At 42.3% G+C, this 17,594-nt stretch overlaps 1 protein-coding gene across 1 annotated transcript in view; it reads left to right on the top strand.

Annotated features, from left to right (window-relative positions):
* The window catches only part of tmie (transmembrane inner ear), a 112,461-nt gene that overhangs the window by 7,407 nt on the left and 87,460 nt on the right, over window positions 1-17,594 (top strand). The window lies entirely within an intron of this gene.

Raw genomic sequence — 17,594 nt, 5'->3', positions numbered from 1 at the left:
ATACTGTGAAACATTCCTGGCAAAGAGTGGAGACAAGCAGATGGACAGTTCACCAGAACAGTTACATAGTGCACCTTTAAAGTGCTTAAGTCCATCAGAGCCATGGTCTGTCATGACCATAACTGTACAATAGAAAGTTCATATCTGAAAGCACACCTATCACACTTATCTACTGTGCAAACGCATGGAAACACCACTTAAAATGAAAAAATATTATATGTTCCGTACGGCTCAGTGTGAGCTGTGTGTTCTGTACGGCTCAGTGTGAGCTGTGTGTTCTGTACGGCTCAATGTGAGCTGTGTGTTCTGTATGGCTCAGTGTGAGCTGTGTGTGTTCTGTACAGCTCAGTGTCACTGTGGGTGTTCTGTGTGGCTCAGTGTTGCTGTATGTGTTCTGTACAGCTCAGTGTCGCTGTGCGTGTTCTGTACGGCTCAGTGTCGCTGTGCGTGTTCTGTACGGCCCAGTGTCACTGTATGTGTTCTGTACGGCTAAGTGTTGCAGTGTGTGTGCATGTGTGGCTCAGTGTCGCTGTGTGTGTGCATGTGCAGCTCAGTGTCACTGTGTGTGTTCTGTACAGCTCAGTGTCACTGTCTGTCTTCTGTGCGGCTCAGTGTCGCTGTGTGCCTGCATGTGCAGCTCAGTGTCGCTATGGCTCAGTGTCGCTGTGTGTGTTGCTGTGTGTGTTGTGGGTCAGTGTCGGTGTCTATTCTAGGGATGGGACAATACTGTATTAAAATTTAGACTCACAATTATTGTGATCAAAATAATCACGATTAACGTTAACTTGTTAACGTTCCGATGGCTCGTCGCCCCTACTTTACAACTCTACAGCAATGTACATATACTTCTGCATCACCCACGCAATCAATCTACACATCAAATGAAAGCTACGGAACTTGTCTTTCCGAATATGCAAACCATTTTCAGCTGCGATCACCATAGTGCTGACAGGAAAGCCGTTTTTACAGAAAAGCCAAAAATTTGGATTTGGACTTCACTTACCTTTGAGGGCTCTGGTTCTGTCAAACATCCACATATGCTGTTTAGTTAGTGCTACAAATCAAAACTAACACAAACGACATTAAATAGTTTATTTCACATGGTGTGTTACGATGGATATTTTCGGCTCAAGTTTGCAAACGATGCAGGATGATTGTCTCGTAAATGTGCATGTAAGTTGCTGTGTTTGCCCTCTGAGCTGTAACTTTTTTTTGGCAGGCTCTGCAGATTAGTGGCTCATCTTGTTGGTCTTGTTTTTCAAATTCATAATAATTCCACACATATGACTTCACCTTCTTGAATGGAGGATATAAATGTGCGCCATCAATGGGATCCAGATCCACTGCCCAGGAGCCATGACAGTGGCTGAGGTGAAAAACCATCCCCAAATCACAACAGGCACAGGAGCTAACAGGTTTTATGGCAGAAGCCCATCCTTGTGGGCAAACACCCGAACTAACATCTAAACATTGTATTGAAACTGCAGACGCGAGGCAGTCTGGTAAAGGCGATTTTAATTGTGTGCAATGATCATGATTATTAAAAAATGCCACGAACAATTAATTGCGGACCTTTTTATCGCGATTAACGATATTATCGCATATCATCCCTAGTGTGTTCTGTACGGCTCAGTGTTGCTGTATGTGCATGTGGCTTTAGAACAGAGTTTAAAGGTGCTATGTTACACAAAAGTGACTCTTGTTATAATGCAGTTTCCTCCGCAAAAACATACCTGGGGTTGTGTTTTGTTTCATTCACGCGTTTGAGTAACACTTTATTATTAGTCTGTCAACATCTCCAAAGCTCAAAATACTCTGTTCCACTTGGTGATGTCATGAAGTGGTAGTTTTCAAGTTAACAGCTCCTTTTACCTTTAGTTCAGTAGAAATTTGTCAATTCCAGAGCTAAAATTACACAAATAAATCTAGTGAAGGTGTATGGAGTTTAAAAACACAGTGGAGCACTTCCTGTATAACCACATGATGACATCACAAGGTGGATCAGAGTGTTTTAAGTTTAAGTAAGAAGAGCTCAGCCTAAATATGCTGGGTTTGTGTTTTAAACATGTGAATGAAACAAAACACAACTCCAGGTCTGTTTGTGAAGAGGAAACATTAGAACAGAGATCAGAGCGCAGAGGAATATGGACCTTTAAAGATGTCTCCTCTGTTAAGGAAAAAATCAGTTGAACTAATTTACAATAATAAAGTTAGGTTTGCCATGTTTGAGCAGTCCTTTGTTTACTCATGTCCCTGTCTCCCTCTCCTAAAAATGTGGCCACCCACTCGATTTCAAATGCTGTACTGCTATGAAACTGCAGGAGAAAGTTCTTACTGTCCTGAACACGACTAAACTTTATACTGAGGGGTTTATGTAAGTTTATATAAGGAGGACACAGGTACGAACACACAGTAGAAATACTAATGCACAGATACATGTTGTATTCAAGCTGTCAATCAAAATGGATCCTGGAATGGATCTTGTGCCCATCTGAGCGGAGAAGGCTCCTGACTGGCTGCGTCTGAGTTTGGCTGTACACAATAGAGTGAATGTAGCACTTGTTAACAGGAGACGAGCTGTCAGACGATGAGCCATCTTCAAAGAGACAAAGTGAAGCCAGCAGGCCGAGTTACCAGTCAGATCTGTGGATGTTGTGTCCCAGGGGCTGCAGATGGTCCCTGTAAAATAAAATAAACCAGAGGGGAGAGGCTCATAATGGCAATACTGGTCTTAAATAGCAAAAAACAAAGTTTAAATCTGCCAACTGGACAAATCATTGTAGGAGTGAAGACATTTCTCTGCTCCTCCAAGCCGCTTCTTCAGTTCTGGTCAGATTACTGCTGGACACTGCCTTATATCTATCCGAAGGGAGGGGCTAACTACACTAAAACTGTAAACAACTGTTGTCTCCAGTATCAGCTGAAACCACCCTATTCAGCCTTTAATGACCCTGCTATTGTTCTCATTGTTCTGGGTCTGAGGATGGAGTTATAGATGGGGGATTGATGATGTCTAAGATGATGTCCCATTGCTGTTTAAGGAAGGATAGTCTTTCCTGCAACACTTTGTCCAGTTGACAGATTTACTTTGTCCTTTGCTATGGATCAGACCTGGACAACTGAGGGATTATACAGAAAATACTGGTCTTAAAGTTTTTATCAATATAAACACCTGTAGTGAAATCAATGTGCAATAGACACTTTTAATGCCATACTATGAAACATTCCTCACAAAGCCCTAACATCTCCATGGAGACAATGTAGTTAGTAAATCTGAGGCTTTGTGCTTGTTTATGCAAATCACCAGCAGAGGGCGCAAATACTCCTGCTGTTGGCCAAATGGCCAAACTCTGTTTTTAAACACTGTTTTCATCAGACCCAATGATCAAACAGAAGTAAATGTTCATGTGTTTGTAGCTAGCATTAGCACTTAAAATGACCCATAGACTGTATATATACATGGACATAGCTAACCTGTTAGCCCCCAAGCAGGAAGTGATCATGGGTGCACTTTCGGCTCCATCGGCTCCAATTCACTTTCTATTGAAAAACTCTGGCCTCTCTCTCTGTAACTGCTGCTGTCAGACCCGTCATTTGGTCTTAAAATGTTCGGATAACCTACTCTACATAACCCTTCACTACCTAAGCCTATTTTGAATACTAATTTTTGAAAAATGTATATCCATTTATAAATTGGTCTATTTCAGCAACCCCAAGGTGTATTTCAATGATTTTGTGCCACTGTAAAGGGATCATTGGGCAGAATAATTGATATGTCATTTATGCATGTATGTGTTTCTGATAAAGAGAAAATTAAGATGACACACAGATTTTTCTTTAGCCTCACCTAAAAAAAACATGTTTTATAATGAATAACTCTTTGGAATGTTGCAAACATTGCCTTTTTACTTCATAAAATAGAAACAAAACATGTGAACATGATCTCTGCAAAGTTTTGAAACTGATTAGATGAAGCAGATGAAAAACAGAGATTTTAGTACAGGAAATTCAGGCAAGGTCTCCATTTAGGCACCATTCAGCACCGTCCGTCACCGTTCAGCACACATAGTGCCCATTTGCATTTCTGTCATGTCAGAGTTATATATTCATTTTTTATATCACTAATGGTGTTCAGTAGACCTAAAGAAAACATTTTTGGCATTTTGGATTTTTTTTTTTTTTTTTGCAATAATGCAGTAATGTAAATATATCCATCCATCCATCCATCCATTTTCTTCCGCTTATCCGGGGCCGGGTCGCGGGGGCAGCAGTCTAAGCAGGACTCCCAGACTTCCCTCACCCGGACACGTCCTCCAGCTCCTCCGGTGGGACCCCAAGGCGTTCCCAGGCCAGCCGAGAGACATAGTCCCTCCAGCGTGTCCTGGGTCTTCCCCGGGGCCTCCTCCCGGTGGGACATGCCCAGAACACCTCCCTAGGGAGGCGTCCGGGAGGCATCCTGAGCAGATGCCCGAGCCACCTCAGCTGGTTCCTCTCAACGTGTAGGAGCAGCGGCTCTACTCCGAGCTCCTCCCGTGTGACCGAGCTCCTCACCCTATCCCTAAGGGTGCGCCCGGCCACTCTGCGGAGGAAGCCCATTTCAGCCGCTTGTATCCACGATCTTGTCCTTTCGGTCATTACCCAAAGCTCATGACCATAGGTGAGGGTAGGAACGTAGATTGACCGGTAAATCGAGAGCTTCGCCTTCCGGCTCAGCTCCTTCTTTACCACAACGGACCGATACAGCGACCACATCACTGCAGACGCTGCACCGATCCGCCTGTCAATCTCCCGCTCCATCCTTCCCTTACTCGTGAACAAGACCCCGAGATACTTGAACTCCTCCACTTGGGGCAGAGACTCACCACCCACCCGGACGAGAGCAAACCACCTTTTTCCGGTCGAGAACCATGGCCTCGGATTTGGAGGAGCTGATTCTCATCCCAGCCGCTTCACACTCGGCCTGCAAACTGCCCCAGTGCCTGTTGCAGGTCCTGGCTCAAAGAAGCAATCAGGACAACATCATCTGCAAACAGCAGAGATGAAATCCTGTAGTTCCCAAACCAGACCCCCTCCGGCCCCTGGCTGTGCCTAGAAATTCTGTCCATAATATAATGAACAGAACCGGTGACAAAGGGCAGCCCTGGCGGGAGTCCAACATGCACCGGGAACAGGTCTGACTTACTGCCGGCAATGCGAACACAGCTCCTGCTCCGGTTCATACAGGGACCGGACAGCCCTTAGCAAAGAGCCCCGGACCCCATACTCCCAGAGCACCCCCAAAGGGCACCACGAGGGACACGGTCGAATGCCTTCTCCAGATCCACAAAACACATGTGGACTGGTTGGGCAAACTCCCATGAGCCCTCGAGGACCCGATGGAGAGTATAGAGCTGGTCCAGTGTTCCACGACCAGGACGAAAACCACATGCTCCTCCTGAATCCGAGGTTCGACTATCGGTCGGATTCTCCTCTCCAGTACCCTGGAATAGACCTTACCGGGAAGGCTGAGGAGTGTGATTCCCCTGTAATTGGAACACACCCTCCGGTCCCCTTCTTATACAGAGGGACCACCACCCCGGTCTGCCATTCCACAGGTACTGTCCCCGACCGCCACGCGATGTTGCAGAGACGTCGTCAGCCAAGACAGGTCCCACAACATCCAGAGACTTGAGGTACTCAGGACGGATCTCGTCCACCCCCGGAGCCTTGCCACCGAGGAGCTTGCCAACCACCTCAGTGACTTCAGCCAGGGTGATGGACGAGTCCGCCTCTGGGTCCCAGTTTCTGCTTCCTCCTCGGAAGACGTGACAGTGGGATTGAGGAGATCCTCAAAGCATTCCTTCCACGCCCGACAACATCCCCAGTCGAGGTCAGCAGCTCTCCACCCGCACGTAAACAGTGTTGGTGAAGCACTGCTTCCCCCTCCTGAGGCGTCGGACGGTTTGCCAGAATCTCTTTGAGGCCGTCCGATAGTCGTCCTCCATGGGCCTCCCCGAACTCCTCCCAACCCCGAGTTCTTTGCCTCTGTGACTGCCCGAGCCGCGGCAACGCTTGGCCCGCCGGTACTCATCAGCTGCCTCAGGAGTCCCACGAGCCAACAAGGCTCGATAGGACTCCTTCTTCAGCTTGACGGCATCCCTTACTTCCGGTGTCCACCACCGGGTTCGGGATTGCCGCCGCGACAAGCACCACAGACCTTACGACCACAGCTACGAGCAGCCGCATCGACAATAGAGGTGGAGAACATTGGCCCACTCGGAGTCCATGTCTCCAACCTCCCCGGGATCAGGGAGAAGCTCTCCCGGAGGTGGGAGTTGAAGACCCCCCTGACAGAGGGCTCCGCCAGACGTTCCCAGCAGACCCTCACAATGCGCTTGGGCCTGCCAGGTCTGTCCGGCTTCCTCCTCCGCCAGCGGATCCAACTCACCACCAGGTGGTGATCAGGTTGACAGCTCAGCCCCTCTCTTCACCCGAGTGTCCAAGACACGCGGTCGGAGGTCAGATGACACGACAACAAAGTCGATCATCGACCTCCTCTCAAGAAGTTGGGTTCCAGAGCCCAAGCTGTGCGTGGAGGTGAGGCCGACTATATTCTAGCCGGTAACGCTCAAACCTCCCGCACAAGCTCAGGCTCCTTCCCCCCCAGCGAGGGTGACATTCCATGTCCCCAGAGCTAGTCTCCATGTCCGGAGATCCGGTCGTCGAGGGTCCCCGCCTTCGACTGCTGCCCGGATCCCTCCGCACCCGCCCCTCATGGCTCCTCCCGCAGGTGGTGGGTCCACGGCGAGGACGGCCCCACGTCGTTTCTTCGGGCTGGGCCCGACCGGGCCCGTGGGGAAAGGCCCGGCCACCAGGCACTCGCTGCCGAGCACCCACCCCAGGCCTGGCTCCAGGGTGGGGCCTCGGTAACGCCAGTCCGGACGACGTAACTGGCCTCGTTGTTACTCTAAATGTAAATATATGTGTATATGAATGTTTCAAAGGCCGAGGTTAGAACTTCGGGGGTGGTGCTGGAGCCATCTGCTTGGTAGCTTTTGTTGGTGGCTCGTAATCCTCATCACTGTAAACACAAATTATAAAAATAATAAATACATCCATTCAGTGACAATACAATTACATGTAATTACATATATCTACAGATACACATACATACCTATCATTGTATGTCATATCATCATGTAACACATATTTACACTATATAACTATGCCCTGAAAAAAGCTGCAATAATATCAAGGAAGTCAGCTCTATGTACTGAATTTGTGTGGTGCTCAGGAAATAAAGTAAGCTGTACAATAAACTTCTACAATAATATAATCTAACAAATTATAATACTAAAAGTCCAAAAACATAACATTAGATTATTGTTGTTATTTTTACTACTGCTACACTGTAGCAGTAGTAAAAATAATAATACAAATATATAATAATAATAAAAATAAAAATAATAATAATTAATAATAATAATTAATAACAAAATTGGTGTAGCAGCTACACCAATGGCTGAGGAGTGAATGAACAATGCAATTGTTACTCTTTGAGTAAAACTAATCCATTATTATTGTTGTAAATAAAATAATAATAATAATAATTATTATTATTATTATTATCATCAGTACTACACATATATACAGTTTTATTTACATTACATACCTTTCTGACTCCGATGGAGGGCAGTATACTTATTCACTGTCGCTGTTTGGGGGATGCAAAAGATCTTCATCCTCAGATGATGAATCATGCACAGACTGTGGTGTCATTATCCTCCTCGATCAGCTTTAGTGCTTCTTCCACCGTGTATCGTGTCTTCTGCACCCGTTTAGACATTTTTTGTAGTTATAGTAGAATAGCAACCAAAAAAAAGAAGCAAAACTAAGTTTGTCCTGTGCGCTCTGCATCCTGGTGCGTAATGGCGTCTTTACCCATACCAGCCTCTTTACTTTACGCACAGACCCCCCTCCCCAGCGGATTGGTCAATATGCATGAGTGACCCCTCTCTGGAATCGTGAAAGCCAATAGAATAAGGCTATAACTTGCAATACAGGATAGACAACACAGTCAGCCAACCAGAAGGGTATAAACAAAGCCATGTGAAAGTGCCATGCTTCTCCATAGATACACTGTAAGCGGTCTCTAGGAACCAAAAATCATCATAGAAACACAAGGATTGTTTTGAATAGTACACAATATTCAGGACTAACAGGAAATAGCTTTTATTTGCCAATGGAATAAACTTTTCACGGCAAGATGACAAAGCTAAGACAATTTTTACTATTGTTGTTTTGAAAAGCAATGTTTTGTGATCTTATGCGCTGGCTTATATCTCCGCGATACTTTTGTGTACAGTGCTGGGCTATACATCTTTGGAACCGGTAGCCTCTCTGCTTTCGTTTGAGTGGTTGGTTGTGTGGCTAGCATGAAGTACCGCTGCCGTAGAGCAGTAAATGCGGCGCATGGGTTGGCCAAACTGAGGTTGGAGGATGTTGTTTTGAGGTGTTCTCTTGGGGGTCATCTGAGTTGTGTCTGTGGACGGCGAAAATAGTCTAGATAGCCTTGTAGCGATAGCGGTACTGTTTAATTTGATGTGCCACATTAATGTATTTTCCGTGATTAGTGTGTGGCTCATGGCGAGCAAAAAATACACTTCCCAGAGTCCCCCATGATTATCTCGAGTAACGGGATAATCATGTTTTTTAAAATTTGTATTTCTACTCTATTGTGTCTGTAAATCAAGATATGAACATTAATAACAGATAAATCAGACACCTTCTTTCCTTGAGGTCCAACCGGCTAGCGTTTGCAACAGGACCGACAGTGTTGCTCCCTTTCAACAGCTGGATTGGCTCTTCTGTTACTATGATACTCACTGTCAGAATTCCAAATATGGAACTCTACTCCAAATTAGCCGCTATAACTGCTGGCCTCGATGAGCTTCATCTGGGTATGAACACTGTGGTGACGTCACACTCACTTAGTCCACTTCTTTACAGAGTCAGACCACACTTTGGTGTTTACCCTGAACATTTGATCTTCAGGAACTGTGTTACTTACATCATCTGCTCACACCTCAGCTGTAGCTCTTGGGTTTACCTGCATTTTGAATAATCGATTTGAATTGGAAAATGCCGGTTTTCATGGCGTGCAACGTAAATGTTTTAAATCAATGCAGTGCATATACCATATACATAGTAGGTTATTTCATCATCAAAATAACTCCAAAAACCTCCATACCCTTCCCACCCACTGCCACTGTGAGCGGTTAGCTTCCTAGTGATGGGAATCTGAGCACAGATCCTGATTGATCCTGTTAGATCTGAGTGCTGCTTTTGACACTGTGGATCATAGGATCCTCTTAGAGAGAATAGATTTTTAGAGAGAATAGATTACTGGGCGGGCATCTCTGGTATGGCACTAAACTGGTTCAAGTCCTGTCTAGAAAACAGGGAGTACTTTGTTGAAATTGGAAAATGTGTCTCAGATAAAATGTTGCTGACCTGTGGGGTGTCCGAGGGGTCAATCCCGGGACCCCTGCTGTTCAATCTCTATGCTGCGATTAGGCCAGTTAATACGCAGCGATGTGTCCTACCACAACTATGCAGATGACACTCAGATCTATGTCTCACTGCAGCAGGTGAATATGAACCAGTGAATTCACTCTGCCACTGCATACAACAAATCAGTGTGTGGATGCAAATCAACATTCTCCAGCTAAACTCAGAAAAAACAAGGCTGACAAAAATCATCATCTTTGGCCCACAGAAACATAGACAAAGTGTTAGCAGTCACCTCCAGTCTCTCTCTCTAAAACCTTCAAATCAGGCTAGAAATCTAGGGGTAATAATGGACTCAGACTTGAACTTTAACAGTCACATCAAACCTGTAACATCTGCAGTTTTTTTACCACCTAAAAAACATTGCACAAATCAAAGGTATACTGTCAAAACCAGACTTAGAAAGATTTATCCATGCATTTGTCTCCAGTAGGTTACACTACTGTAACGGCCTGCTCACTGGCCTCTCCAAACGCGCGTTAAGACAGCTGCAGTATAGTCCTGACTAGAACCAGGAAGTACGAGCACATAAGTCCTGTGCTCAGGTCTCTGCACTGGCTTCCTGTAGCTCAAAGAATAGACTTTAAAGCAGCTCTGCTTGTGTATAAGTCTCTCCATGGCCTAGCACCAAAGTACATTTCCGATGTTGTTAGTACCATATAAACCATCTTGCACTTTGAGAACTTCAGAGACAGGCCTTCTGCTGGTGCCCAGAGCCAGACTAAACATGGGGAATCGCCATTTCAGTTTTATGCAGCTAAAACCTGGAACAATCTTCCTGACGATGTGAGGCAGGCCTCTACTTTGACAATGTTTAAATCCAGGCTCAAAACAGTTCTGTTGAGCTGTGCATACAACTGAAAGGTTTTTATTCTGCACGCTCCTGTTTTAATGTTAATTTTATGATGATTATTTGTGATTATTTATGTTTTGATTTGTGTGATTTTAATGTCCTTATCCTGTAAAGCACTTACTTTGTGTATGAATTGCACTATAAAAATAAACTTGCCTTGCCTTGCTACAGTCTATGCTAATGAATAGAGTAAAGGCAAATTAACTTTAAAAACACAAAGAAGCATATCTGTGCTTTTTTGTCTTGAAATGACTTAAATGTTGCATTTCCTCCTGTGTGAGCTAAGAAGGTCCTGTGATTGGTTGTGTTAGAAACTACTATCTTGTCAACACATAAAAATGTCCATCAGCAGGAGGAGCTGTCAGCCTCTGACACAGACCTGACACTGACACCTTTAAGGAGACGGGCTCATGACAGCGGAGGCTGGTCTTACACAACTGCTCTGGACACAGCTCATGGTCAAACATTAACATTCTAACTTTCAGTTTATTTTATTCTGGGACACTGGGTCCCCAGATAAAACTCTTAATCCACACTGACCAGTCCCAGAGCAGGAGCCGTGGGTTAACACGGCCTTGTGTAACTCGTCCACTCTGCAGTTACATCTGTAAAGGGCCAAAAAAAAGTTTATACAAAATTCACTCATTCAAAATTCATAAAATGTTCTGCCATTTGGGAAATACAATGTAAATCGTTACTCGTCAGGTCAATCCTGGGACCCCTGTTGTAAAACCTCTACATGCTGCCGTTAGTCCAGTTAATACGCAGCAATAATGTGTCCTACCACACCTCTGCAGATGACACTCAGATCTATGTCTCATTGGCAGCAGGTGAATATGGACCAGTGGATTCACTCTGCTACTGCATCCAACAAATCAGTGTGTGGATGCAAAACAACTTTCTCCAGCTAAACTCAAACAAGACTAAAATCATCATCTTTGGCCACAGAAACATAGAGAAAGTGTTAGCAGTCACCTCCAGTCTCTCTCTCTAAAACCTTCAAATCAGGCTAGAAATCTAGGGGTAATAATAGACTCAAACTTGAACACATCAAATCAGTAACATCTGCAGCTTTTTACCACCTAAAAATATTGCAAAAGTCAAAGGTATACTGTTAAAGCCAGACTTAGAGAGACTTATCCATGCATTTGTCTCCAGCAGGTCAGACTACTGTAACGGCCTGCTCAGTGGCCTCTCCAAATGAGCCTTAAGACAGCTGCAGTACATCCAGAACACAGCTGCTCGGGGCCTGATAAGAACCAGGAAGTACAAGCACATAAGTCCTGTGCTCAGGTCTCTGCACTGACTTCCTGTAGCTCAAAGAATAGACTTTAAAGCAGCTCTGCTTGCGTATAAGTCTCTCCATGGCCTAGCACCAAAGTACATCTCCGACATGTTAGTGCCATATGAACCATCTCACACTCTGAGGACTTCAGGGACAGGCCTCCTGCTGGTGCCCAGAGTCAGGACTAAACATGGGTAAACAGCATTTCAGTTTTATGCAGCTAAATCCTGGAAGAAACTTCCTGAAAATGAAATACAGGCCTTTACTTTGACAATGTTTCAAAACAGTTCTGTTTAGCTGTGCATACAACTAAAAGGTTTTTATTCTGCACTCTTCTGTTTTAATAATAATTTTATGACGATTATTTGTAATTATTTATGTTTTTTGATTTGTGTGATTTTAATGTCGTTCCTATTCCGTTGAATTACTTTGTGTATGAATTCTGCTATACAAATAAACTTGCCTTGCCTCATTTAAAGAATAGGGGGAAAAAAACTGAATAGTTTTTTTTCTGACACGGATGTAAATGTGCTTTGATCTGTGGCACTGTTCCCTCTAAGCTGCGCGCGTGCGCAATTGCGCACTGCTGACACTGTCTCCGCACACAGAAAATCTGTGCAAAAAAATCGAACCGGAGTTCAAAATAAAATAAACACACGACAATTCATTCTGTGCTATTTTTCCATGTGAGTCAGTGAGTGTGACTGGTGACTAGCTGCTCCAGCCAATTATGTGATTCACATACGTATTTGCGCAGCTTACCAACGTCATTGACAGGCGTCCTCATGTGCCGCTATCAGTGGCTGTGTCTCAATTCGCCCACCTGGAGTTCCGGCAAGATGGCGGTCCGGGCAGGCAGTACTCCTTGAGCTGTTGTATTTGAATCTCAGAATATCAACTTAGACCTCGATTTTGAACCGCTAAACGGGCATTTGTTGTTCTCTTAAATTTTTTAACAACAAAACTCAATATTAGACGCCTCTCAAACGAACTTTAAGCACTCTTTGAAGAAGTTAAAGATGACCCGGGAAAAACCTGATGCCCAGGCTAAGCTAGCTTCAGCCTCCAAAAGCCCGGTCCCAGCGGCGGCAACGGACCATGAATATGCCATGGAAGTAGTGGCGCCGTCAACCAAAAGGAAAATCCCTGTTACACCAACCAAACCATCCGCAGTACAACCCAGCAAGGTAATTATTTCAAATAAAAACGAGCCAGAGCTGACAGCCCTCACCGCAGCTATTAACAAGCTGACTGACAGATTTGATGACTTTGATGTGAAACTTCGGGAAAACTCCATTATACTAGCCAACCTGACCAAGATAACTGAAATGAATGCTGATGAACTAAAAAACTGTAAAGGCAGACTCTGTGATCTAGAGAAGTCGGTCCCTGCCCTCGTTAAAGAGAATGCTGATTTGAAAGAGCGCGTGTTGGAGATGGAGCGCTACAAACGGCGCTGGAATCTGAAAATACAGGGTTTTAAAGAAAAAAATGATGAGAATACCCGCAAAGAAACCCTGGAGATCTTGGCTGAAATCGCGCCACAACATGCTTCATCCCTGAATACCGTAGTAGACACGGTGCATCGTCTGGGGAAGAGGGAAGTCGGGAAGCACCGCCAGATAATTATCCAGTTCACCATGAGGCACTACCGAGACATCTTCTGGAAGCTCACCAAAGATTCCAATGCCTGCAAAGAGTTGGGAATCTTCTTCAAGCAAGATTTCTGCAAGTTCGACCGAGAGGCCAGGGCTGCTGTCTGGCCTAAAATGGAGCAGGCGAGAGCGGCAGGTCAGAACGTCTACTATCGAGGGCACATCGGATACGTTAACGGAGTCCGTGTGCTACCAGGTTGAATGATTTCTTTCAATTTGAAGTTGAACTGAAGTTGAATTGAAGTTCTGAGTCATATGTTTATTGTTGTGAAAAAGTTTCTAAAATTTTGGATAGTTTAAGGGTTTGTTCTATGCTTTAAGTCCACAGAGGCATGTTGTAGTTAACATTTTAAGGTCATACACCTGTTTGGTACTGCGCAGGAATATCTTGAGGTCTACCGCACCTTCATTGTATTTGAGATTCAACGTTCAATAGCACTTTCACACTACTTGTTACCTTTTACTTCTTGTTTTTTTTTTAATTTTTTTGTATATTATTTATTGAATTTTATATATGTTGAATTTAAATTTTGTATCCTTAAATACTAGGGGCTTACGAGATAGTGTAAAAAGAAAATCTATTTTCTTATTTTGTAAAAATGTAAATGCTAACTGCATTTTGTTACAGGAAACACACTCTGTGGAGGCAGATGAAAACTTTTGGTCTAATCAATGGGGGGAAAAAATACTTTTCTCTCATGGTACAAACAAATCCTCTGGTGTTGCTTTGCTTTTTAAAAACTGTCAATTTAAAATAATCACTCACAAAAATGATAGTAATGGCCACTGGCTTATTTGTGTCCTCAAAATGACTGATAATTTTCTGATTTTGTGTAATGTCTATGGTTACAACATTCCCAACCTAAACAAATTATTATTAGCTGAAATTTCTGATCATATCAAAGACCTTGGTCGAAAATACTGCACAGACAATATCATTTTAGGAGGAGACTTTAACATGGTTCAAGATGAATGGCTGGATAGACTGCCGTCTAAATTCCATTCCCCTCATATAAACACAGTTTTACAAGATTTCTGTTTAGACGTTAATGTAAATGATCCCTGGAGACTTGCTCATCCATTAAGACAGTCATTTTCTTGGTTCAAACCAGATGGCTCATCTAAATCTCGCATTGATTTCTGGCTAATCTCAAACAACTTTATCCAAAATGAAGTAGATGTTAGTATCTCTGCTGCTCCTTTGACTGATCACTGTCTCATTCAACTTAACTTGACTCCTCAGGTGAAAAAACCCTTTAGCAGAGGCTACTGGAAATTTAACTCCTCACTCCTCACTAATGAAGACTTCTGCAGGGATGTTATTGAACTTCTAGAAACAATATATTCTGACAAAAATCTTAAGGCTTATATTGATAAGTGGGAATTCTTTAAATTCAAAGTACGCCAGATCTCTATTAAGCATAGCAAATTAATAGCTAAACAATGTAAACAGAAAGAAACTGAAATTATTAAGGAATTAAACCAAATTTGCTCTAAACCTCATTTTGATAATGACGATAAATGACGAAAAAGTATTCTTCAGTGCTCTCTTGATGATCTTTACACTAAAAAAGCCAAAGGAGCATACCTTAGATCTAGGGCAAAATGGGTGGAGTTTGGTGAAAAAAGTACAGCATATTTCTGTAACTTGGAAAAAAAAAGACAAGAAAGGAATGCAATTCAAAGTCTTTATATTAATGATCAACTTTGCACTGACCCTCAACTGATCTCCACAGAAATCTCTTCCTTTTATAGCAAGCTGTACATGTCTTCTTACTCTAAACCTCACACTGAGTCCTTTTACAAAACTATTAAAGATTTTATCCCCAAAATTGATAATAATTTCAAACAGGTCTGTGAAGCAGAAATAACTATACAAGAATTGGATAAAGCTCTTAGTTGTTTGTCCAAAGATAAAGCTCCAGGTTGTGATGGGCTGACTAGTAACTTTTATAAATTCTTCTGGGATCACATCAAAGATCTTATCTTCCAAATGCTTAAAGAGGTTCTAGAAAATGGCTCCCTCACTCATACTATGAAACAGGGAGTGATCACTCTTATCCCCAAGCCAGGTAAAGATCCCAACCGCCTTGACAATTTAAGACCTATAACCCTCTTAAATAACGATTACAAGCTCTTAACTCACATTTTTGCAAACAGATTGAAACTAGGCATAACACAAATAATTTCTGAAACTCAATCTGGTTTTATAAAAGGTCGCTCTATTCATAATAATATACGCCTTGTCCTAGATTTAATAGACTATGATTTTCTAATTAACAATGAAGGTTTCATTCTACTTTTAGATTTTTACAAGGCCTTTGATATGATTGAGCATAGTTTTATGTTCCAAGCTTTGCAGTCGTTTGGTTTTGGGAGTAAATTTATTAACGTTATACAAACCTTTTATAATGATACCAGTAGCTCTGTTTGTTTACCCCATGGGACCTCTCAGAGATTTCAGATAAACAAAGGAATTAAACAAGGGTGCCCAATTTCACCCCTTTTATTTATTGCAGCAGCAGAGATGCTTTCCATACTAATCAAAAATGCAGACTTTGGCAAGCTTTCAATTGCAGATACAGAATTGTCTATTTGTCAGCTAGCTGATGATACAACCATCTTTTTAAACAACCTGAACGAAATTCCTAAAATACTCCAATTTATTGAATGCTTTTCTAAAGCCTCAGGCCTCAGATTGAATTTAAACAAATGTGAAATCTTACCTCTAAAGCCATGTGCAGTTTCCAGTGTTTGTAACATCCCTGTTAAATCCACTGTTAAATACCTTGGCATGCAAATAACTAAAAATAAGAACGATTTAGAAAAACTCAATATTTGGGACAAACTTCAGACTTGCACTACTTCTCTGAATAATTGGGCACAAAGAGATTTATCCATCTTCGGTAGAATTCTGCTTACCAAAATGGAAAGTATATCTAGACTTATATACCCTGCCTATTCTATAGGAATCCCTAAACCAGCGATTAAATCTATTAATCAAATTAACTTTAATTTCATTTGGAAGCGGAAAACACACTATATCAAACAAGGCAATTTAATTAAGAAATATGAAGATGGAGGTTTGCAAGCGATTGAATTTGACAGCCTGAATGGCACTTTGAAAACAAATTGGCTTAGATCCTTTTTTAAAAATCAAAATAGTTTATGGTTTATTATTCCTGTTAAAATATTTTCAAACTTAGGAGGCTTACAATTTCTTCTCAGATGTAACTACAATGTTAAAAAACTACCCATTCAGCTTTCCTCCTTTCATCAACAAGTCCTTTTATATTGGAGATTAATATATAAGCACAACTATAGTCCACATAACACGCCCCTGTGGAACTGCCAATTCATTACCGTTAGAAACAAATCCCTTTTTGTACAAAAGTGGTTTGAAAAGGGTATTTGGTCCCTGATGCATTTATTGAATGACAATGGTAATCTTCTGTCATTTGATGAATTCTCAAGAAAATATGACATACAAACAGAAAAGAAAGAATTTATTAAAATCACTAAGGCCATCCCTCAGAATATTTTGAACACAGTCTCCTTCCTGTTTCATAATCCTAACTGTAGATTTCCCACTCTTCCTAAACTTATGATAAATGGCTTCAATATCTCAACTATCAAACTTCCAAATTGTAAGATTAGACAATTCTTTAATGATGCTATTTATTCTTATATTTCAAATCCAAATTCTATCTCACTATTGTTTTCATCTCAGGAAAAGAAGAAAATTCGTACAATCTATTTGAAACTTCCCATTCCCCCTAAAGCTAAGGAAGTCCATTTTAAAAGTCTTTCAGGCACATACCCGTCTAAAGAACTGCTCAGACGGCGTTTTGGGATGGATGACAATTGTTGTTCTTTCTGTGATGTCAATATTGAATCGACAGAACACTTATTTTTTGAATGTATGTTTTCTAAAGCCTTTTGGGATGATATTCACTACTGGCTCTTCCCCAGGATTCCAAATTTAAAAGACTTTACCAGCAAGGACATCATCTTTGGTATTCTTATACATGACAAAAAATGTGAAATGATTTTAAATGTGATCTTTATTATGGGTAAATTCTTTATCCACAAGTGTAGGTTTTTAAAAACCACTCCATCCTTCCTCCCTTTCCATAAAGAACTTTGTCTCTTCTTTTCATCTGTAAGTTTTATGGAAAAGAAAGATGCTGTAAAACTTAAAAGTGTAGTAGATGATCTAAATCTCATAGATAACCCCTAGTATATATAATAT

This window comes from Periophthalmus magnuspinnatus, chromosome 17 (genome assembly GCF_009829125.3).
Source record: "Periophthalmus magnuspinnatus isolate fPerMag1 chromosome 17, fPerMag1.2.pri, whole genome shotgun sequence".
Taxonomy (NCBI): domain Eukaryota; kingdom Metazoa; phylum Chordata; class Actinopteri; order Gobiiformes; family Gobiidae; genus Periophthalmus; species Periophthalmus magnuspinnatus.
This window is presented reverse-complemented; position numbering and strand designations above follow the sequence as displayed.